Source organism: Miscanthus floridulus, chromosome 12 (assembly GCF_019320115.1).
Source record: "Miscanthus floridulus cultivar M001 chromosome 12, ASM1932011v1, whole genome shotgun sequence".
Taxonomy (NCBI): Eukaryota; Viridiplantae; Streptophyta; class Magnoliopsida; order Poales; family Poaceae; genus Miscanthus; species Miscanthus floridulus.
Genome location: NC_089591.1, coordinates 81,833,367 through 81,858,645, shown reverse-complemented (window position 1 = coordinate 81,858,645; position 25,279 = coordinate 81,833,367). Strand labels below are relative to the sequence as shown.

General features: G+C 46.1%; 1 pseudogene; it reads right to left on the bottom strand.

Annotated features, from left to right (window-relative positions):
- LOC136496245 (kinesin-like protein KIN-14H) overlaps positions 1-24,916 on the bottom strand; it is a 32,761-nt pseudogene extending 7,845 nt beyond the window's left edge.
- Between the last annotated feature and the right edge of the window lie 363 nt (positions 24,917-25,279).

Here is a 25,279-nt window from a genome sequence, read left to right as displayed (position 1 = left end):
TGATGGAAAATTCAAGAAGGAGGATGAGCCCAAGAAGGAGACGCATGAGTGTGTTGAGCATAACCACAATTTGGTGATTGTGGAAGATTGCTCCACCTCATTGTCAAGTGAGAATGATGATGATCAATGCACTACAAGTTCACTTGACAAGGTTGTTGATGATGGCACAAGTGTTGCAAGTGATGATGCTACCCCATGCACACTTGATGGTAATGATGGTTCATGCTCAAGCCATGATGATGCTACTACAAGCCCATCCACTACACCACATTGCTTCATGTCACAAGGTGACACTAAGGTATCAAATGATAATGTGGTTGATCATGTTGATTCATATGATGAGCTTGTTAGTAGACTTGCTAGCATGACCATGTCTTTAGAAAATGAGAAAGCTAAAACAATGAAATTAGAAAATGAAAACTCATTTCTAAAGAACTCTTGTGAAGATCATAAGAAATTACTTGATGCATATAAATCTTCACTTGATGAGCTTAAATTGAATCATGAGACACTACTTGCATCTCATGATGAATTATTAGAAAAACAAGCTTCTCTCATTAAAATATTTACAAAGAAACTTAAAAATAATGAGAGCTCATCACATGGGTCAAATGATCAATCACATGTTGTTGCTAACCCTTGTGATGTAGGCAAGAAGCATGTATCCACCTCTTGCGATGATTTATTAGATATGCCATGCTCTTCACATATATATGCTTGTTCTACTTCTATGTCTTGTGAGACTAACATTTTGAAGGAGAACAATGAGCTCAAAAATGAAGTGAAGAAATTGAGCAACAAGTTAGAGAGGTGCTACAACTCTCAAGTCACTTTTGAGCATATGTTGAAGACTTAAAGAAACTATGGTGACAAGTGTGGCCTTGGCTTCGAAAAGAAGATGACAAAGGGCAAAATGAAGAGAGAAAGAAAGATGAAGAAGCTACAACAAAGAAAACTCTCTCATACCATGTGCTTCCGGTGTCATGAAGTGGGACACTTTGCAAATGGTTGCCCTAACATCGAGAAGCTCAAGAAGCTAAAAGAAGAAGAGAGGCTTAAGCATGTCAAGTGCTTCAAGTGCGGCACTTGGGGTCATCTTACCTCGATGTGCCCAACCAAGAAATTGGTGAAGCAACAAGTGAAGCCTCAACTAAAGCCACAAGTTGAGCAAGAGAAGACACCCCAAGAGCAAATCAAGATCAACCATGAAGATGATGGTGATTTGATGATAAAGAAGAAGAAAACAAGAAGGGGTGGAAAGGCAAGGCATCCAATGCAAATACAAGATGCCAAGATGATGAGCAAGAATGACAATGAGAAGAAAGTCTATGCTCACATCAAGTGCTTTAAGTGTGGAAGTATGGGACACTTTGCCTCTAAGTGTCCTAACAAGCTTGAGAAGAAGGCTCAAGCAATCCATGAGAGGTAAGGCAATGAGAAGCACAACATGAGCAAGGAAGAAAAGGCTCAATCAAAGAGGAAGTGCTACTCATGCCGGGAAAGGGGACACATGGCACATTTATGTCCCCTAGGTAAAATTTCTAAGACTATTTCAATTGATAATCATGATATGCTTAGAAAGGATGGCAATGGTACCTCATTGGTTGCAATTGCAAAACATCCCGCTACTCATACTAAGGCGTTGCCTAAGTATGTTGCTCCTAACTTGAGAGGACCCAAACTTGTTTGGGTACCATCAAAAAGTGGATGAATGTGTGTAGGTACCATTGGCATTGGAGGCTTGATTCAATTGATCTCACTTTGTTCATCATATGTTGAGTCAAGATATGAAGCTTAGTGCACATCCAATCCCAATGCCATGACAAATTGAATGAAGTCCAAATGTGCTACAATATACAAGTGTAAATTTCAAGTTGTGGTGATTTATTGGAATATTTGATGACTTGCAAATAATTGAGTTGAAGCTTGCTAGTTGGATGATCATGAGCTAACCAAGGTATATCTCTAGTTGATCATTTCATTTGGGTGCATATGAGTTGATTGAATTGGATAAATATGCAATGTTGCTTGCTATGAGATGTTTGAATGGATAATTGCTTAGTAATCAAGTTTGGATTGATTTGTGTTGGATAAGTTCATAAGATGACATTTAGTAAGTGGTTTAAATGGATATATGTCTTATGGAAGTATTCAAACAAGTTAGTATCAAGTTTGATTCATATTTGATGAAGAATAGCTCAATTGCTTGAAATCTGTCCTATATTCAAAATCTGAGCTAGCTGTGATCATAGCCATGTTTGAGTGATTAAATCTTATTGGATTGGCATGAAAATTGGTGTACATGCTCTAGACTTATGGTATGAGATGCTGTAGAAATTTCATGGAAATTGGATAAGAAATGCTTCGGTTTTGGAGTGGTTCTTGTCAGCTATAGTGCAACAGTTTTCAGCATGTAGCAGTGGTGGAAGAATTAAAATTTAGCAGTCCATATGAGATCAAATGAAGCTAAAATTTTTATGGCTGCTAGATAACTAAGTGAAGCTCATCTCCACCAAATTTCGTGGTATTTGGATTTGTACTTTGAGAGATATGCTTAGTTCTTTGGAGAGTACAGAATCTGCCATAAAAGTGACAAGTATTGGATTGATCTAGAGTCACTTTGATTGAAAGGTCCTCAAGTTGGAAACATGTTTACAAGTGTTTGAGGTACCTAAATTTGGTTTTGAAATGATCTAGAAGCATGACAAGATATGAGTACAAGGCCATTTGATTGAGAAGTGTACTTTGCACACTTTTGGTACTCAAATTAGAAGATCAAGATCAAATGCAAGATGAAGATAAAGTTTAAGTTCTAGTTGTGATTGGAGATCATTTGATAGAAAGAAAAGGACTTAAACAAGTAGAAAGAAAAGGACTTAAAGAAGGAATCAAGTTTACTCATCAAGATAAGTCCATCACTTGGATCAATCAATCAAATCATTTCAAGTGAGTATCAAGAATGGTTCTTGGAGAGAGGTCACTTCTCCCTAGTGTAGGGGCTTGCCGCCTATGTGTAGGTAAACCAAGTGTGGTACTTGGAAGGCTAACATGGAAGTGGTGATCTGAGGAACATTTGAGATGCTTAGTTGAAGCAAATCAATAGGGTTGATCAAGAAAAGCAAGCAACACCCAAAAGAGAGCTAATCATGACATTTCAAGTGGTATTCTCATATTGATGCTCTCATGCAAGCAAAGATCAAAAGATGAAGCAAGTCAACCACAACAAGAAAGTGCACTTGATCATAAGTGGTATTCATTTCATATGGGTGAAGAATGTAATTCAAATTGGTATCTATTGGGCTTCACCAAGCTTATAATTGGACTTCACATTGCTATTGGAGTAATGAATTGGAATCTATGTGACTATCCTCTACTCCAACATAGCAAAGGTATCATTGTAATGTGCATGATCATTTCATCCCTTACTAGTATGCGGTTAGTGCATGTAGTACATGCTTCATAGGATCATGCATTACAAATGAAATGCTTTAAATTCATAACCTACCACTATTGCTTGAATGATTACTTGATCTAGTGGTTAGTATATGAATTTGTTCATGAGCTAGTGATCCCATGTACTTGACTTAATTTGGATTGCTAAACGAGTGACAAGTACAACATTGACAAGATAACCCTTAAAAGAGGTGTGAAGAAGCTTGTCATTGGTTCAAACCGGACTTGAAAGCTTAAGCAAATCAATTTAGTTCAAGTCACATAAGAAGCTCATGATAATGATAAGAGTACAAGCACAAGACAACAATGCAAATGGATATCTAGTTTGTATGTTTCAACTCACAAGTGATATCTTATAAGTGGTACTCATGAAGATAACAAATGTTCAAGAAATGGTCTTTATTGATAAATCAAATAAGTGGTTCCATACTAGAAGATTCTTTCAAATGATATTCACTTCCTACAAGTGGTATCTATACATAGTAGATGATGGTTCCACAAGTGATCCTCAACTTTAAGTGATCATCAAATGAAGAATGCATCCCTCACCTACAAGAGCTTAAGTGAAATAAAATGGATGACCCATACATAGAATGATAAGATACAAGTAGTACAAGTTACAAGTTCAAAATGGTATCTACATGTAGTGTCATTCCAACAACCAAGTAATGTCCATCAAAAATGCACAATGCAAGTCTCAACCATCTACCCCAAAGTGCATACCTTTGCATCAATAAGAAGCACGCCTTTTATGGAAATTGATGACAAAGGGGGAGAAGTTGTACAAAGATATGAAGCTTGGAGAGAGATTGTACAATGGGAGAGATGAGATACAAAAGAAATAGAGGTTGGACATGGACAAAGAGGGAGCAACATTGGAGAAAAAGAGAAGGATCAAAATTCTTGGACAAGAGAAGCACACAAGTAGGGGGAGCAAGCTCATGAACTTTGATTGATTGCATTTGATATGTGCATAATCATGTGCTTGCTTGCATTGCATAAAGCTTTTAAATTCAATATGCATGCTTGTGTGGTGTATGCTAGTTGTAGAACTTGGATGATGATTTGATAACTAGCATGCATAGGATGATAGCTAGACACTTGGTATGCTTTTTAAGTAATGCTAGTACCTTGCTTTTAATGTTGATCTCACAAGGTATCTAGTGTTTTATTATCAAGTGATATCTAGCTAACCATGGTGCTAAGGATGAACTTAAAGGTGCAACTCCGATTGGTACACGCTTCAAAGGTTTATTCTATACACCTTAGCATCATTTTGTAGTATTTACTCTCCCACAATTTCAATCTATGCATATGTGCAAGCTTCAAATTAAATACTTTAGCACATATCTAGGGGGAGCTAATACTACCATTTCGGGTTTATGGTACTTGTCCAAAATCATTTTCACATGGTAAAATTGCTTGGGCAAGCAACATGAATCCAAAAGAGCTTAATTTCCATATCTTTGTAGAGTTGTCATCAATTACCAAAAAGGGGGAGATTGAAAGGTCCTTGTTTGGTTTTGGTAATTGAGTGACAACCTAGGTGGACTAATTGTGTTTATGTGAGATACACAGGTGATTAGTCCACAGGTACATGTGTGTGAGCAACATATGCCATGAAGGTGAAAATGGCTTGGAGATGTTGCAAAGCTCACACATGTGATGATGAAGGAGCTTAAATGCACATGAGACATGACATTGAGTCATGTGATCAAGGTGGAGAAGATCAAGACAAGACTTGGCTTGATGGACCGGTTGCAAGCGTGAAGGGCAAGTCGAAGGCTTTGGAGTGATGGACCGCGTGGCGGTGAAGCTTGAGCAAGACTTGGCGCCGATGGACGATGGCAACGGTGAAGAGCAAGTAGAGTCAAGATCGATGAACCAATATGATCATGTGATGATATGAAGTGGATCATATCATTGTTGATCGTGTTGGTGCATGTGTTGCATCGACATTGAAGGAGATGGAATAGAATGCGCAAGGCAAAGGTATAACCTAGGGCATTTCATTTCACCGGTCATAGGTGTGTAGAGAAGTTTATGACCGGGTTTAGGATAGATGGCCGTACTATCAAGAGGGGCAAACTTGTTTGCATATCGGTCATCTAGTGCCACTCAAGTGATCTAACTTTGCATTGTCGCTAGGATCGAGTGGCGTGGCAAGTTGAGTGGCTAACATCCTTTGGGAAATGATTGTGAAAATGCTAACACACTTACACATGGTGATGTACACTTGGTGGTGTTGGCGCATTTACAAAGGAGGTGGTGTTTGCAGGGTTGAGATGGGTTTGGGTCCCTCTCTCCCAAATTCTTGTGTTGGCGCTTTCGGGAAAATGGAATGTCTATTTTCTATTGCGCCGGATGCAAATTCTTGTGGTTAGCACACTTGAGCAAGGGTGAAGAGAATGGAGAAGATGCTGGCGTCGGTCAACTGACCGGACGCTGGATCTGAATGCACCGGACGCTGGCAGGCTGCGTCTGGTCGCGCTGACGTGGAGTGTAGCAGTCGCTGGAGTGTGACCGGACGCTGGCTGCGTCCGATCGCATTCGACCGGACGCGTCCGGTCATGCTCGGGAGCTTACTGGAAATGATCGGACGCTGAGAGTCCAGCGTCCGGTCAGTTGAAGCTGGAGCGTCCGGTCAAGTCAAGTGACCGTTGGAACTGGGACACGTGGTCGTCTGCGAGCGATCGGACGCTGAGGTCCAGCGTCCGGTCAACACGACCGGAGCGTCCGGTCGGCCCGACCGTTGCCCAGTGAAGGGGTAACGGCTAGTTTAGCCCTTGGGGCTATAAATAGAAGTGGCCTTTGGCCATGGCTGAAAAAGAGCACCTCAAGGGACTTAGTGTCCATGCTTGTGAGTGCTTGGGAGCCGTCCATCACACACATACTTGATAGTGATCATTCGATTGTGTGAGTGAGCGATTCTAGTGCGATTGCATCGTGAGGTTGCATTGAGTGGCACTAGGTGATCGAGTTGCAAGCCGGTGGTGCTTGTTACTCTTGGAGGTTGCCACCTCCTAGACGGCTTGGTGGTGGTCTCCGTCGAAGCGCGCAAGAAGCTTGTGCGGCGCTCCGGAGAAGTGCTTGTGAGGGGCATTGTGCTCGCCCCGCGGGAGTCGCGAAGAGCAACTCTAGTAAAGCGTGTCATTGAGCTACCCTCACTCAAGGGGTAGGTTCTTGCGGCACCCGACGTGCGGGCTTAGCGGGTGATGCTAATTAGCCGCCGAACCACCAAGTGAGCGGTCGACACAACGGGGACTAGCGTGTTGGCAAACACGTGAACCTCGGGAGAAAAATCATCGTGTCAACCTTGTTCTTCCCGTTGGTTTGCATCCCCATTACACAAGCTTGCAATTACTTTTATACATATTAAGCTTGTGTAGTTGCTCTTGTAATTAGATAGCTTGTGTAGCTTGCTAATTACCTTCTTGCTTGTGTAGCATAGAAGTAGCTTCCTTGCGTGGCTAATTTGGTTTTAGTAACCTTGTTAGTCACATTGCTTAGTTTGTGTAACTAAGTATTTGCGCTCTCTAATTAGGCATTGGTTGCCTTGTTATTGAGCATTGCTAGTGAGCTTAGTTAGCTTTGTGCTTTTGCTTACTAGCATGTGTAGGAGCTCCCTTGTCGCTTAAAGTACTAGTGGCCTAGGTTTGTGTAACCTTGCTCCTAGAATTGTTTAGGAGAGCTCTAGCTAGCCCGGCACCTTTGTTGCATAATTGTTATCTTTGCAAGGTGCTAGTGAACATATATAGTGGGGTATAGTCTTGGCTAGACCGATAGTTTTAATTCCGCATTTGTATCGGTTAGCCGACGCAATTAAGATTTAGAAAAGACTATTCACCCCCCCTCTAGTCGCCACCTCGACCCTTCAGCCGGCACGGCCCGGTGAAATTGGCCGTGCTCACCGGGCGGCACGGCACGGAAAAACAACCCATGGGCCGTGCCTTGGGCCAGAGGCGCGGCACGAGCACGGCAGCGGCACGGCACGGCCGGCATGGTGGCCCGTGCAGGCATGACGCCACGCTAGCATGGCATGGCCCGCCGGGCCACCGGGCCAGGCCGGCACGGCCCGATGGCCATCTATAGTCGCAACTGCAAGCTGCTTCTGAAATATCCGAATATGTTCTTATTGTGTATTGCACGTTTCCTAAAAATGGAGAGCATTTTAAGCCCAATAGTTATGCATAACAGAGACGAGTATAAACCTAAAGATACAAACCTCAAGGTCAGATACTTTTTTGCGAAAACTTTCACATTCTTTTGAAGTTTTACCAATCTTTTCCTTGTAATTACCAAGTTCAATATTCAAACTGTTCAATTGAATAACTGAATGATCACGATAATCTCTAACTTGCTTCAACTCAACTCTAAGGCACTCCACTTCTTTCCTGAGCTCTTCCTTCACTCTAATAGCTTCTTGTTGAGAAACCTAAAAGAGCATTAAAAAATATCAAACTTAAAAAAATACACACATATGTCACACATTGTGTATTATACATCTGTAAAGAGGTTACAACACAAAATCACTATCCAAATTCACTGAATAGTCCATGATTTCTCTTATGACAGCATGTAAAGTTAAATAAATTGTCGATCAAATATATTTAGTGGAAATACTCACTCTAGAAGATTCAAGCTTATTGCCCATTGAGCTGTTACTTTCTCTTAGAATAACCATAGTTTCCATCATGGCACTCTTCTCTTTCTGAAGTTTTGAGATAGTCTCACCACTCTTTGAGGCATCAGCCTGAAGGTTACTGTTATATTGTTGCAGGCTGGTGTTGTATTCTTGAAGCCTTTAATTCGTGTCTTGGACCATTTTTAGCTGGTTTGATAATTCACAGCACATATTATGTTAACAAACAGGTTTCAAGATACAAAACCATGTGAAAATATTCAATGAGACTATATTCACCATTTCTCAAAAAAAGACTCTTTCAACCATTACCTGCTCGCTAAACGGCTTAGCATCATGAGTGACCCTTTCTAGGTCCACAGTCAGCACATCTCGTGAACTCTCAGCTGATTCCATTTCCTGATTTTCTTTCTCGTAAGACTCCACAGCGATCTGCCATATGTACAATTGAGCATATAAAACTCCAGTTGGAAATATAGAAGTTATCACAACAGTGAAACAAGATCACCCCCTCACCTGTTTTTCGGACTTTTCCTTGTCGAAGCTCTCCTCTAGAGACTCACAATGCCTTGTTAAGTCCAAGTTAGTAGCTTTCAGCTCTTCAATAGCATTGTTGAGCTGGCTCTCTGAAAGGAGAATTCTATCAATAAATACTGTGGCTCTGAGGTACACTCAACTAATGATGGAACAATAATTCAGAATCTTCAGACCTGATTTTCTTTCTATCACTCTCAAAATTATCAAAGTTTGTAAAATTTCATCTAATCTTCTTTAGAGACCAATAAGAGATATGATTTTTTTTAAAATAGATCTAATTAAAATTAACATGATTTATGACTATATTCATTGAGTAAAAAATTATGCGACATACATACATTAATATAATATATATTTCAAAATTTTCTTTTTGTCGATCTCAAAATAGACAGAAGGAATGGTACAGAAACACTCGGTCTTATCCTAATGCAAGTCATCCTGTAGTAGTTCGATCGCAGGACTAAAATATTCTAATCCAAGCCGTGTCGACGAAATATGGTCGGCAGTCTACCTAGGGGTATGCCCAAGGTAGTAGATTGTCGGCAGACAGATGCGCAAGCCACAAACAAGATGATGACGCAAGACAGACACGAGGTTTTATCCAGATTCAGACGCCAAGAAGGCGTAATACCTATGTCCTGCGTCTGATTGTATTATTGTATGTCAATGAGAGGTGTTTTTTAGAGGGGTCCCCTGCCCGCCTTATATAGTCTGGAGAGCAGGGTTACAGATCTGGAAACTAATTCTAATCGGTTACAATTGCCATAGGTGGCCAGATAAGGATTCCTATTCTAACCGACCAGGATCTTGCTTGATTTCCAAGTCTGTCTTGACTCTTTGCGCGGGACTCCGAACAGATCGGCCGAGCCACGCGTCGTCTTCCAATGGACCGGACCCCCTGGATTGGGCCGGCCCAAGCCTAGCCATAAGGGTATAGGGGTTAATACCCCCACAGCTAGTCCCCGAGCACCATGTATTATGTTGCGACATGCCGTTTGATCTTCTTTGGCTAATGCAGTCTGTCTTCATGTCATCTCCAACTGGCTAAAACATCGACCAAGCAAATATGCTAGTATTCCGATCCGCACAAAGAGCATTAAACCACGATTATAGCCAAAAATTCCGGTTGTTCGAAGAATGCATGGCGCTCTAAAAGAAAAAAGAAAAAGATTTCTTTCCTGATCAAGTGTGCCCACTTGTATTTCTGAAAAGAAATGTAAGTGACCCTTGTACAGTAGTTGTTATGGCCAACAGTCAGAGCGTAGGGGTCGATAAAATAAACACATTCACTGCAAGGTGAAGTGTGCCCACTTAGTCCCCGAGCCTGGTAGTAGGTGACGCAGGCACGTGGTGCCAGGGTCTAAAAAGAATTCCCATTCAAGTTGAAAATCCAATCATAATACAAGCGATACGAGATGCACCGGCAGGTGCATCATACCGATGTAGTCCCTGAGCTTGCTGGAAGGCAAAGTATAAGCCTTGTAGCAAGGTCTAAATAAATGTCTTTCGACTGTATGTGAGTACAAATCACATGTAGCTGAGGAGAGTAGTCTCCGAGCAGTGGTCGGGACAGTTCCTGAGCACGATAGTAATCCTGACAATCAGTCAAAGCATAGGGGTCAATTAAATAAACACATTCACCGCAAGGTGAAGTGTGCCCACTTAGTCCCCGAGCCTGGTAGTAGGTGACGTAGGCACGTGGTGCCAGGGTCTAAAAAGAATTTCTACTAAAGTTAAGAATCCAATCGTCGTACAATCAATACGAGATGCACCGACAGGTGCATCGTACCGATGTAGTCTCCGAGCTTGCTGAAAGACGAAGTATAAGCCTTGTAGCAAGGTCCAAATAAATGCCTCTCAACTGTATGTGAGTACAAATCACATGTAGCCGAGGAGAGCAGTCGCCAAGCATTGTTCAGAACAGTCCCCCGAGCATGGTAGTGGTCGGGGCAGTCCCCGAGCATGGTAGTGGTCTGGGCAGTCCTCGAGCACGGTAGTGGTCAAAGCAGTCCCCGAGCACGATAGTGGTTGGAGCAGTCCCCGAGCACGATAGTGGTCAGAGCAGTCCTCGAGCACGATAGTGGTCTGGACCATCCCTGAGCACGAGACATGCAGTGAAGAAACGAATGCCGCTTGTACTATTATTTGGTGTGTTTATTTATCTTCTTACTCTGTCAAGTCCAATCTGACACGTCTAGTCAAAAAAGCAGACGGGTATAGCACGTCATACTGCCTTCTTGTCCTTTCAAGCAAATAGTCGCTTGGCACCTGTAAGGAGGTGCGTCAGTGTGGGCCCTCTCACACTAGCAACAAAGAGGCGCGTACACTGGTAACGAAGGGGTGCATATATTGGCATAGATCTCGAGGTTGTGAAAACAACCATCTACGGCGCGTGCGCACATCTCCCAAGAATCTCGAGCAGACGAAATGATAGAACTCTTGGTTATTTATAATATAGAACTGGTAAGTTACTTTTTATCGATCCCCATTACCATTCGCCGCTGCAGCCTTCTTCTTCCTCTTGCAACCCTAATACCTCTGAAATCATCGCCAATCACCCCTCCACCGCATCCACCTCCATCAGCAAGGCCGGATTCATGGCGAAGAGTGACACCCAGAAGAAAGCCGGAGTCATGGCGAAGGAGTGGTAGAAGTCAAGAAGCAATGAGCAGACCATTGAAGACCTTGTCATCATGGGAGTACTTCACAACAAGGCACTCGCAGGATGGCGCACGCCGAAAGGAGAAGGGTATCCCGATCCACAACCAGGTGAGATTGTGGTTTTCGAAGATTTCTTCAAGCGGGGTTTTGGGGTTCCAGTGCACCCTTTCCTTTAGGGGCTCTGCTTGTATTACGAGATTGGGATTTATAATCTGCATCCCAACTCGATTCTTCTTGTCTCCACCTTCATTCATCTTTGCAAAGCATATGGTGGCTTCTAGCCCCATTTCAACTTCTTTTGCCATCTTTTCTGTCTGCGAAAGAAAGGAAGCGGTGGCTCAAAGATAGCCGGAGGTGTGTACCTCAATCTATGTGATGGGATGAAGGCCCAATACTTACACCGCCCTTGGAACACATCGCTGGACGATTGGTACAAGAAGTGGTTCTACATTCGTGAAGAGCCGAACATGATCACACTATGCGATGTGGGATTCATTCTGGAGAAGAAGAATAGCTGGTCGAAAAAGCCTGAGCACCTAGAACAGATCCAAGAACTACTTAGGATGATCCCGTGGAGGAAACTAGACGGTCCAAGCATGGTCAAAAACTTCATCAGCCGAAGGATCCAGCTCTGCCAGAGGAGGGTACATCCTGGCTATGAGTACCAGGGTAGCGCAGACCCAACGAGGACCAGGCAAGAGGCGCTTGACAAGATCAAAGTCAAAGCCAGAATTGGAGAGCTATTTAACTTAGCTGATCTAAATTATGTGAGATTGAGCGACATCGAGCACGCTTTTAAGCTCGCTCGACCTCCCCCAAAGGTAAATCATTCTGCCTTGTACCCATAGTCTTATGTTGTAATAGAAACTTACTGTGTTATCTCCTTTATGTTTCCTAGATTAATGGCAGAGATAGAGCAATAGTGTTCGTGTCTCCGCCCCCTGGTGTAGATTGGCCACAAGTTGCTGGCCCAACCACCTAGACCAGCGTCAGCATCGAAGACGTCGACTAGGCCATGCTCGGAGTTGGGGAAGAGGCAGCGGCCAGAGCTGCTGGTAAGCGACCGGCGGCCAACAAGCATCGTCAGGCGATCTTCACATTGTCAGATGATGAAACAGAGGGTGCAGACATCTTTCGACTCGTCCCTCAAAAGAGGAGGAGGCAACTGGAGCCGATGGATCAAGGTGGCTCCTCCATACCAGTGGGACCTGCATTGCTGACCACTGCAGTCAGAGGATAAGCGGCAAAGGGGTCGAGCATCAAGCCCCAGCGCCGGTGCTGGTCATAGAGGGAAACCAGGTGGCACCCGCAGAGCACATGGAGCAAGCACGGCCGAAGAGACGCTCCTTTGCCACATCATTCCGTGGTTCCAAGCTGTAAGTATTTGTAACCTTGATGTAAGCTTACAATTTATCTTGAATATTGTTATCTTCTGAACTTATGTCAGATATATTAGGTCGGCGTCCACCGAAAATCCCGACCAACTAGTCGGGTGCGGCATGGCTCCGCCAGCAATGTTAGAGAAAACTGCCCAGCAGCCGGCCATGGAGGAATCTATAGCAGTTAGTCCACCAGAGCCTCAGCAGACGAGTGGCCAAACAACAGTCCCCGAGCAAGTGGTCGAGGGGAGAGCCAAGCCAAGTACAGGTGCTCAGAGCACTAACCCTGCTGAGGGGGACACGTCAGCGCCAAGGGTAACAGACCAAATCGAGGAGCAGCAGTCGGAGGTGGCACAGAGCATGTCTGCCAATGCTACGGCCCGTGGGAAGGCCATAGTGATCGTAGAGGCTGCGAACTCTGGACCAGCGCCGCTACCCGAACAAGAGGCCGAAGAGGATGAAGTAGAGGAGGTCCTGGCCGTCCCCAAGACAAACGACAACATGTATATGTGTCGCGCTGGCGGAACGACCAATGGGTTGTTCATGAAGAAATCCCAGAGGTCGAAGAGACCATGAAAGTTGAACGAGCGGTGAAACGTCTGGTGACAGAAGTCTAGGTATGTTTTGCTTGACCACCTGATCCTGCCACCTAGTCAAACTATCTGACTTAGCTTTTTACATGCAGGACTTAATGAAGACCGCTAGGTACCAAAAGAAGTGCTTCAACCAGATTGAGGGAATCACAGCAAGCAATAAAGAACTGGTGACTGAGGTGGAACGCTTGCGCCATCAACTTAAAGCCACCAACCAAGAGAGGATGGAGCAAGAGACGTAGAACCAGAACCTGGTCATCAAGCTCAGTAACAAAGAGCGGGAAAAAACAAGTAAGTTGTCACTTTATCACGAGTGCATGTCACGTGTTGTTGCATTGTTGGTAATAACAGCTGTAGTGCAGGCTTAGAAGCCGAAGTAATCCATCTCCAAGAGGAGAATAGCCGTGTGGCCATAGAGTGTGGTCGCCTGAAGGAGGACAATAAGAAACTGGCACATGACCAGTCGTAACTCTGGGACCGCACAAACCAAGATGAAGGAGGAACTGAAAAGTAAGTGTTTCAGACCACCTTGCTCACTCTGTTGCCTGCCTTATCTTGTCGTGGCGTGACATTTTAATGTCTTGTGCGGTTTGTAGTTTTAAAAGTCAATGCCAAGAAGCATCTGGAAACCGTGATGAAAGATCATGACGGCTGGAAGGCACGATGCCTAGAGATCACCGAGGACCAGAACACATGGACGAACCGGTGCCAGGAAGTGGCAACTGGCATTTTGCCTGTCCTCAACCTTATCGACCCAACACTTACAGAGGAAGTGCCAAGGACACCACAGCTCAGACTAGTCGAGAGATGCCGGAAGGCATGGGGATGGTTCCAAGAGTTTGTGAAGGAGGCGGGTGAGTACACAGGCGCACATGTGCTAAGCATGGTGCATGCCCACTACCCCCTAATCGATCTCAAGCGCCTAGAGGCTGGGTACCCAAAGGAGGTAGATCCAGACAAGGCTAAGGAGCTTTGGATGACCCAGCTGGACTTGTCAGCAAAAATTATTAGCGATATTAACCTATGTGGAGGCAGGATAGCGCCTATACAGGGTACGCCATCAGTTTTAAGCCAACCGACGAAGCCTGCGGTCTCGACCAGCTAGGCATCGGTGAGGCCATCTTCTTCAGCTCGACCAGTACAAGAGTCTCCGAGACTCGAGCAAGATGTCAGGAGCAGCGAGCAGCAGGTGCCACTTGCCTCAACCAGCCAATAGGATAGGCTATAGCTGTAGAAGAAAATGTAGTTGTGTTATTGTAAACTTGTACCTTTTCAGGCAAGCTTGTAATAACGTAACTGTATATCATCATAAGCTTGTTTGTTTTGTATAAAACATATTTAAGCTTGAAACTCATGTTGGTGTAACTAAGTGAGAACATGTTAGCGTTCTGTTTAGTTGTACCAGTTTAGTCGACACGTCATCCTAAAAAGTTTGTACGGCCCTAGTTTGCCATGTGGTCGGAGTGTGAGTTGCGTGACCTATGCACATGTAGATGCGGACAAGTCAAACTAGGGGGGACCTACTGATCACCCATAGCGTAGAGAGTGAATCCCATGCACGCGTTGGGAGGAACCGGAGACAGGACCTGCTCCGAAAACCCAAGAAGGAATGGTGGTCGGCTTTAACTGGCTAAGTTAGAATAACCGTAAAATTTGAAGTGACACATCAGAGTGGTCGGAGAAATCATAATAGATTTATTGAATTAATTCGAAAGTACAAGAGGAGCACATATCTTAGTAGTTAAGCATAGAAACGCCTAAGCTTGTCGATATGCCATGAATTGGGTACATCCGTACCATCCAGGTGAGCTAACCTGTAAGACGTTGGTCATGTGACTTCCTTGATCATGAAGGGCCCTTCCCATGGAGTTGTGATCTTATACACACCAGCCTGATTCATCTTCCACTTTAGGACCAGGTCCCCGACCATGAAGAACCGCCCTTTAATGTTCTTGTTGTAGTACCTGCGTAAAACAGCAAGGTATTTGGCTGTACGTACGCAAAATCAAGCCGCTTCTCTTCTACACTATTCACTTCTAGCTCCCGTACTTCATTGACCTTGCCTTTGTTGAAGTTCTCTACTCGTGCTGATCTGAAAGCTATATCTGCTGGGAGGACTGCCTCAGCACCGTAAACCATAAAGTATGGTGAGACGCCAGTGTTACGACTAGGCTAAGTTCTGAGGCCCTAGACCATGGCTGGTAACTCTTTGAGCCATCTTCCGGGAGCTTTGTCATTTTCTCTATATATCCTCTTCTTCAATGCGTCCAAAATCATACCGTTTGCCCGCTCGACCTGTCCATTAGCTCTAGGGTACGCCACTGAGACGTATTTTACTACTATGCTCCTTTGATCGCAGAAGTCCCAAAAAGCATTCTCGGTGAACTGAGTACCCAGATCAGTGATGATGCTGTTGGGTATGCTGAAGCGGTGGATGACCTAGTCGAGGAACGTGATAGCCTTTTCTGAGGATGCCTGTACCAGAGGCATGTACTCTATCCACTTAGAAAATTTGTCAATCAGCACAAAGACACATGTAAATTTCCCAGGAGCCGGTTTGAAGGGTCTGATCATATCTAGTCCCCAGCATGCGAAGGGCTAAGAGGCTGGTATTGTCTAGATCTCATGTGCTGGTACATGGATTCTCTTGGCGAAGAACTGACAACCCTCACAGCAGCGGACTAGCTTCTCTGCATCGGCTACCGCTGATGGCCAATAGAACCCTGCTCGGAAAGCCTTGCCGACAAGCGTTCTCGAGGCTCCGTGGTTGCCGTAGGAGCTAGAGTGGATTTGGTCTAGGAGGTGTGCGCCATCCTCCTGGGTTATACACTTTATCAAGATTTCTTCCTTTGCGTTCTTGCGCCATAACTTGCCATCGACGAGCAGATACTGCTTACAGCGACACATCAGGCGTTCTTTTTCTGTCCGATCAGTGTAACCACTACCATCTATTAGGTACTTGATGAAAGGTACTCTCCAGTTGGACTCATGAGTGGTCGGAGGTGGCTCGGTGGTGCTCGATGCCGGAACCGTAGCCACCAATTGCTGGTCTAGAGGCTTGTCGACCGTGGGATCTTCCTCTTCAATGGAGGGCGTGAGCAGGTCTTGGACGAATATGCCATGTGGGACTTTGGCTTGGGATGATCCTAACTTTGACAGCGCATCTGCTGCTTGATTTTTGTCCCGGACCACGTGTGTGTACTCGATGCCATAGAACTTGCCTTCCAGCTTTCTGATCGATTTGCAGTATGCATCCATCTTTTCGCTGGTCGAGTCCCAGTCTTTGTTGAGTTGGTTGATGACTAGAGCCGAGTCTCCATAGACATAGAGACGTTTGACACCAAGCTTGACCGTAATGCGCAAACCATGTAGGCATGCTTCATACTCAGCGGCGTTATTTGATGCTAGGAAATAAATCCTGAGGATGTACCGGAGCTACTCCTTGGATGGTGACATGAAAAGGACTCTTGCTCCTGCGCCGTCGATGTTGAGAGAGCCATCGAAGTACATCTTCCAATACTCATCGAGCCCCTGAGAGGCAGGCGTGCTTAAGTCTGTCCACTCAACAATGAAATCGACGAGTGCCTAAGACTTGATTGTAGTACGGCTTGCAAATTCCAAGGAGAAGGGGCATAACTCCATTGCCCATTTGACGATGTGCCCATTCGCATCCTTGTTGCTAATGATGTCTCACAGAGGGTACTCAGTCATGACCACCACATGATATCCGTCGAAGTAATGTTTCAACTTTCGGGATGTTATCAGTATGGCGTAGATCAATTTCTAAATCTGTGGGTACCTGATCTTAGATTCATTGAGTACCTCACTGATGAAATAGATTGGTCGTTGTACCTTGTAGACATGGCCGGGCTCATCGTGCTCGACCACAGTGGTAGTGGAGACCACTCGATTAGTCACCGCAATGTAAAGCAGGAGTGTTTCGTCTTCTCTAGGAGCAGTGAGGACCGGAGGTGACATAAGGTATTGTTTCAACTGTGTGAAGGCAGCGTCTGCTTCCTCCGACCACTCAAACTTCTCAGATGCTTTGAGCAGTTTAAAGAACGGTAATCCTTTTTTGCCTAATCTTGATATGAAATGGCTAAGAGCGGCTATGCATCTAGTAAGCTTCTAAACATCCTTCACCTTTTTAGGCGGCTTCATGTCTAAGACAGCTTTGACTTTCTCTGGGTTAGGGCGTATGCTATCGTGACTGACGACGTTGCCAAGTAGTATGCCAGAGGGAACACCAAAGATGCACTTCTTTGGGTTTAATTTCCATTGGAATGTGTTAAGGGCTGCAAAGGTGCGTTCTAGGTTATCAACAAGGGTATGTGCTTCCTTAGTTTTGACAACTACATCATCAACATAAGCCTCGATGAGGTCATCTTTTATCTCATCTTTGAGGCAGGCCTGTATAGCGCGTTGGTAGGTAGCCCCGGTGTTCTTGAGCCCAAACGATATGGTCGTATAGCAGTAGGCGCCGAAAGGCGTGATAAAAGATGTCTTGATCTGGTCGTCCTTTTTGAGAGCGATCTAGTGATAACCAGAGTAGCAATCGAGAAAGGAAAGCAGCTCACAACCGGCGATTGAATCTATGACCTCGTCTATGCGGGGTAAGCCGAAGGGGTCCTTAGGGCAGTGTTTGTTGAGATCAGTGTAATCAACGCACATTCTCCATTCATTATTCTTTTTGCGTACAAGAACCGGGTTGGCTAACCACTCCGGATGATACATTTCTTTGATAAATCCGGCTGCCAAAAGCCATGTAACTTCTACCCTAATCGTCTCCTTCTTGTCGCGAGCGAACCGTCGTAGCTTCTGCTTGATAGGTTTGGCCTTGCCGTTGACATTCAAGGAGTGCTCGATCAAGTTCCGAGGTACACTGGGCATGTCAGCAGGTTTCCATGCGAACACATCTACGTTGCTCTTCAAGAACCTGACGAGCGTGTCTTCCTATTTGGGATCTAGATTGGCCCTGATAAGGGCTGTTTTGCTGGGATCACCGTCGACCAGCTGGATCACCTTGTGCTCCTTGGACTTGGTGTTCTTGCGTGGAGCCTCGAGCTCTGGGATCTCTAGGTGGTCGGCCGAGGTCTTCTTGGCGTCGAGCATGGTCTCGGGCATGCGAATAGAGAGGTCGTGAGCCTCTGCTATTTTGAAGTTGTCGTCCTCGTAGGTATAAGCTGCGTATACGTTGCCCCTGAGGGTTAGAACTCCTTTCTCGGTAGGCATCTTCAGCACCAGATACCTGTAATGAGGTATGACCACGAACTTGGTGAGCGATGGTCGACCTAGGATAGCATGGTAGGTACTGTCGAAGTCAGCGACCACGAAGTTGACGTAGTCGGTGCAGAAGTGGTTCAGGGTCCCAAATTGCACAGGTAGCGTGATCTACCTGAGAGGTGTAGAGCTCTGTCCAGGGAGAACACCCCAGAACTGTGCCTCGTACGGCTTGAGATCCGCCTGGGTTATCTTTAGTGCTGGCAGACTGTTCTTGAACAGTATATCGATGGAGCTGCCACCGCCAATCAGCACCCTGTCGAACTGAACCTTATTGATACAAGGATCGAGGACTAGAGGAAAACGTCCTAGCTTAGGTATTGCGGCCCATTGGTCCTTTCTGCTAAAGGAGATCTCACGGTGAGACCAAGGAGGGAGCCGCGGATTGGCGATGAGGTTGTCTGTGTAGGCCACGTTTAAGCAAGCGTGGGCGAGCAGCTTGCATTCTCGTTTGGTCTCAATGGACACTTTACCTCCAATGATGGTGTACATGCGATCAGTCGGCTTGACATACTTGTGACGGGGATCTACGTCTTCATCATCATTGTCCTCGTTGTGCTGTTCCCCTGCGTCGTTAGGCTTGTCGGACGTATTCGGAGCCTATTGACGCGTGTAGATAGACTTGAGAACATGGCAGTTCTCCATGGTATGGTTTGACTTGGGATGGAGCTGGCAGGGCCTTTTCAATGCTTTGGCATAGTCTTTTTCGTAGTTACGACGTCTGCCACCTTTTTTGACGGCGTTGACCTCGCCGTCGTCTTCCCAAGCACGCTTGCCCCTATAATCATCGTGGTGGTTACGCCACTGATTACGTTGGTCATGGTGGTCGCGAGAGTCGTTGCGCTGGTTGCAGCGGTCAAAATTGTCGTTCCAACCACGGTTGCCGCGGTAGTCGTCGCGGTGTGGGGGATGGTCGAAGCGCGGAACCCTTGCTGCTTCTTCGATAATTATCTTTTTAGCGTCGTTGGTGTCCGCATATTTCTTAGCAGTGGCCAAGAGCACTGTGACTGATTCAGGTCTCTTGCGGAGGAGCTTGTCCCTTAGAGCGTCGTGGAAGCGGAGGCTAGTGATGAAAGCCTCGATTGCCTCGCTGTCAGAGATTGATGGGACCTTGATACGCATCTCTGAGAAACGCTGGACATACTCACGCAGTGGCTCATCTTTCTGATCTCGAATCCGCTGCAGATCATATTTGTTGCCGGGTTGCTCGCAAGTGGCAATGAAGTTGTCGATGAAAGCTTGCTTGAGTTCTTGCCAGGAATCGAAGTAGTTCGCTGGCAAGCTGACCAGCCATTGGTGACCTGCATGACCAACAGCGACTAGGAAGTAGTTAGACATGACGTGCTCATCAGCCATGGCCGATCTGCACGTGGTTTCGTAGAGCATGACCCATAATTTGGGGTTCTCCTTGCCGTCATACTTCTGAAGTTTTTCGAGCTTGAAGTTCTTGGGCCATATGACTTGGCGAAGGTGCCGAGTAAACTGCTTCAAACCCGATGAGCCGTGGGTAGTATCATATTCCATACGATGATAGCTTTCGTGGGATGTATGATCGTTGGCTCTCTGGTTGATGCGATCGCGCAGATCACGTCCTCTGAGATAATGGCGGAGATCGTTATTGCCATCACGGTGATCTCGATTGCCATCCAGATTAGCCCTACGACCGTGGTTTTCGCGGTGATTATTGCGGTTGTCTCACCGGTTGTCATCCCAAACATCACGGCGGTTGTCCTCCCGACGACGGTTGTCATCCCGACCACCATCATGGCCACCGTTTCTGCCTTAGTGGTTGTCTAACGGGTCGTTGTTGCGCGAGCCACGTTGGTTGGGTGGCTATGAGCGACTTGAGTACTTGCGGCTGTGGCTTGACTCGACTGAGACGGATGGAGCCCGAGCTTGATTTATGATCTCTGTGGTCTAGGCCATAGCAGTCGTCAGGTAAGCTTGTATATCGTCGCGAACTGCCTGGGTTTTCGGGGTATTGGGTAGCCATTGCATTGTCGCCATAGCAACAGCTACGTTGGCGCTTGGAGTCCTGAAGACCTATTTGTCCCCCACCCTGTTGAAGGCATTGTTGAGGTCGCGTGGCTGGACCCTTATGCGTCGTGCCTCCTCTTCCGCCTCGGCTTCGATTTGTCGGCGATTGAACCGATCAATATTGCGTGCTTCGCGTGCCAGCCTTTCTTGCTCTATCTCACCGACCGCTGGTGGTTCATCATTACTGACAATGTTGATCAAGTCTCCCCACCTTGGTAGGAAGGACGGGAATCATGGGTATCTAGGGGCGTGGTCTGGGATATCCAAATCATATTCGATGCCTTCATCGTTGTGATCCTGGAGCTCGGTGCGAACAGAGGCATTAGATGTAGTGCCAGACAAGGAGCTTGAGCCACCCTCTTGAACTGTGTGGACCGATCCTTCTTGACAATCCTCAATCCGGACCATGTTGATGAAGTTGCGTGGCTTTGGCCGAGGTTGGAGTACAAAACGCAGACCCGAGCAGCGTTGCATATTGTAAGCGTAGTTGGAGGTAGCGTTCCGTAGGCCATAGGGCTGGGCCTGGTAGTTCCCCGTCAAGGCTTCGTACTCAGAGAGCCGAAGACCCATCGCAGAAGCTGGCCGGCGACGAGCAGAGCGCCCTTCAGGAGTAGATATGACCATGAGATATGTACCAAGTCGTGCAGGACGACTGGCCCAAGCTAGTTGGGTAGATCTGTTGTGGGGAGCAGTTACCTACTCATTAGGTTGATTTTGAATTGAACTTACCAGAGCTAGGGTTTCAGCGAGTTTGGTGCTGACCCAATCGATGGAGTCGAGCAGGTCGGTGTTGTCGATCTACTTCCCTTTGTAGCGGGGAAGCAGACGATGGGTTGTCGGTGTGGCTGAAGGCGATGTGGGCGTGGTCGGAGCTAGATCCACCATGGTCGGAGACAGATCCATCGTGGTCGGAGCCAGACCCCCTGTGGTCAGAGCTGTATCCACCGTGGTCGGAGCCATAGCCGATGCAGGTGAAGCAGCGGTCGACGCAGATTGAATCCGTGCCTCCTCCGTGATCATGGCGATGAAGTCATTTGAGCCGGTGGTCTAGGTGATCTGACTGACGGTGAGCGTGAGGCCATTTGGTGTAGCCATGGAGCCAAGGATGATGACCATCTTGTTCGCTTGGAGAGCAGTACGCACACCCCTTACCTGGCGCGCCACTATCGATGAAATATGGTCGGCAGTCTACCTAGGGGTATACCCAAGGTAGTAGATTGTCGGCAGATAGATGCGTAAGCCACAAATAAGATGGTGACGCAAGACAGACACGAGGTTTTATCCAGGTTCGGCCGCCAAGAAGGCGTAATACCTACGTCCTGTGTCTGATTGTATTACTATATGTCAATAAGAGGTGTTTTTTAGAGGGGTCCCCTGCCCACCTTATATAGTCTGGGGAGCAGGGTTACAGATCTAGAAACTAATCCTAATCGGTTACAATTGCCATAGGTGGCTAGATAAGGATTCATATTCTAACCGACCAGGATCTTGCTTGATTTCCAAGTCTGTCTTGACACTTTGCGCGGGACTCCGAACAGATCGGCTGAGCCGCGCATCGTCTTCCAATGGACCGGACCCCCTAGATTGGGCCGGCCCAAGCCTAGCTGTAAGGGTATAGGGGTTAATACCCCCACAAGCCGTCCTGTAGTAGTTCGAATGCATGACTAAAACAAAAAGTAAGACATAGGAAGGGTGAAAGTGAAACTATAAGAAGACGAGATCCCAACTTCGAAGTCAAGACCAATGTCACTTCGCTATAAAGCCCCAGTCGTTTCACCATCTCGGTATCTCACGGTCTCACCTTCTTCCTCTTCTTCCTTTTCCTCCAAAACCCCAGAGCCTGTCCTAGAGCATAAGAGGTCGAGAGCAGCCAATCCCCACCTATATCCAGCACCATGGGAAGTGACTGTGCCCCCGCCACTGCTCCGCACCACCGTCGTGCGTGCACCTCCTCGGCTGTGATGGAGACGGCGAGGTCCATCAACCATGTGCCAGCTCCCCTAAAGATGATGGTGGTGCTGAAGCCGGATGGCGGGAGCGACGCAATGCTGGTGTCGAGGCCCCTGGCCGCTGGTGTCCTATCACCGGCTGCTACCTTCACTCCACTAGCAGTGGCTGGCACCAGGGAGGAGGTGGCAGGACCAGAGGGCGGCAATCCTATGGCGGCGGCTCCGGTGGCGCCAGCGGGCGCACTCAAGGCATGAGCCAGTGTAAGTGCATCAAATCCTATTTGTGGGTTTTGGTGAATAGATGACGATGCATATAAAGAGCTAATGATGTTTCATGAGATTTTCAGTTAAATACCAATGTGAAAAGTGCAATTGAAACGTGAGACCCCTCAATTATTACTTCAAAGAAAGATGCGGCGTCACGCTTCAATTCGAGAGAAGTTCGCTTTTAATTTGATATTTCATTTGAACTTCACTTGAGTTATAGATGTCGTACTATAAAGAGGTATCAAAATTATATTACTTGCAGGTGCCCTAAGTGATTAATTGATCAATCCTAGACACCCCACAAAATATTTCCTTTGATCAATTCTCAATTCCTTCCTATAGAGAACCCTCAACCAGCAATTATCATGCCTCAACAAGAAAATCTGGTGGCCCTCATCCCAAAAGTAAGACATCAACCAACAATTTTCTTTTCTAACCAAGAAATTCTTGTTTAGCTCAGATCTACTTCTTCCAACGGTCACAAGCGCCGGCTGTGGGGTTAAGGGAGCCGCACGCCCCCTTCTATCTCCCTCTCTTGCTCACTTTTCATCTCCTGCAACCTTGGATCAAGAAAGAAAGCTCTCTCTCTCAAACTCCAACACTCCCTCTCACTCTTGCTTGGATTCCCATCTTTGTGAGTGAGATTGGAGTGAGTTCTTCGTGGATTTCAACTCCGGGAGTAAGATCCTTCTCTTGAGCACTTGTGGAACCCGACGGTGATTTGATTTTATCTCTATTACTCTTGGTTCTTGGAACCCTAGCCAGCTGGGTGTTGCTTGGTGACGCTTGTGACTCGTACTTGTGAGGGCGCCCGAGAAGTTTGTATTACCCTTGATTCTAGTGGAAATCTCGGCTTGATCTTTGTGGTCGCTTGGGAAGAGGGGGGTTGAAAGAGACTGTAAGGACCTTTGTGGTCGCCTCAACAACGGGGACGTAGGCACAACTTTGTGGTGTGACCGAACCTCGGGATAAATACTTGTGTGTCTCTGTGTGCTTGTGCTTTGTGATTGTATTATTTGTTGTGGTGGCAAGATATATATTGTGTGTGGGTGAAGAAGCAAGTAAAAGGCGTGGATTCACTTAGTCTCCTACTCTACTTGTGTGGTGAACTCAATTTAGTATTTGAGCATTTCAATTCATAATTAGTTAGTTCACTACTCTCCGCGATTCGAAAATTCGGTCCTCACTGGAATTTTCGACAAGTGCACTAATTCCGCTTGGGACCGGGAATTTCAATACCCGTGATTTTATCCGCTGCAAAAGTTTGTGAATTTCAGGAAACGTCTATCACCCCCCCTAGGCATTTTGATCCTTTCAGCCACGAGCGGTGTCTAATGCTCCGGTGGGCCGGCGTTGTGCATAAACACACTAAACAGGATCGGGGTCCAGGGGGGGAGTACTAGTAGGGTTATCCACGTGGAGTAGCTTGTACTTGAAGTGGGGTATCCATAGCTCTGTTCGCTTGATCGTCTCTGTGACTTATAAGCCGGCTGATGTTGTTTTGTTGTGAGAGAAAAATATTGTATCATGTCTGATAAGCATGGCTGATACGATTAAACGAACGTATATTGGTCATGCGGTACTAGTGTCATCCTTGATTTGTTGGACTGGTTTTTTGATCTATTGGTCATGCAATACTAGTAGCATCCTTATGTTCATGTTTTGATCGATCTATTGGTCATCCAGTACTAGTAGCATCCTTGATCTGTTGAACTGGATCTATTTGTGTATCGAGATAGTTTCTGTTTGGAAGACATGTTTTTAGACCAAAACTCCAGTAAATTATTTTCCAAGGCAGCGTCTAAAGTTTTGTTTGGATGAATGGTTAGCACAAAAATTTTACAACTGGTTTGGTCTAATACAGTCAGAAAAAAATAATCATGTCACATCGTCGCCATTGAGGAGCTCACTGGCCAAATTCCCACCAACGCTGGCTATCTCTTCTTCCTTGCCTGTATCCTGAACCCCCACCAGCGTTGTTGTTCTAGACCTCGTTTAGATGCGTGACGCAATACCTGGCGGCGGATTCCATCCACATAGCTGACGCGCGATGAAATACCTAGCGGCGGATTCGATCCACATAGCCAAATCCTCGGTGGCCTCGACCTGCATGTCCATGGCGACCTCAATCCCTGCAGACAGGCTCGATCCGCATGCCTGGGTAGCGATTGCCATGGCCGCCGGCCTAAGTTCCAATGAGCATCACTGAGCGCTTCTCACTTCGGAGGGAGCTCAATTTTGCTCTTCCGTATTCGTCACGGACACATCTCTCTCTGGGATTCAGCTCTGGTCCGAAAATTTCGAGTTCCATTTTGATTTTGATACAAAATCTGTTGCTTTTGCCTCCAATTAATGCATGTTCTGAAAGTTCCAGTTCTCTGAAATTTCTTGCCCTCTTCCTGACAATCTGCTATAAAATATTTGGCAAATGCGATTGATTTACTGTATGGATGAGTCGAGCGGCCTGAGATCTGAGAGCAC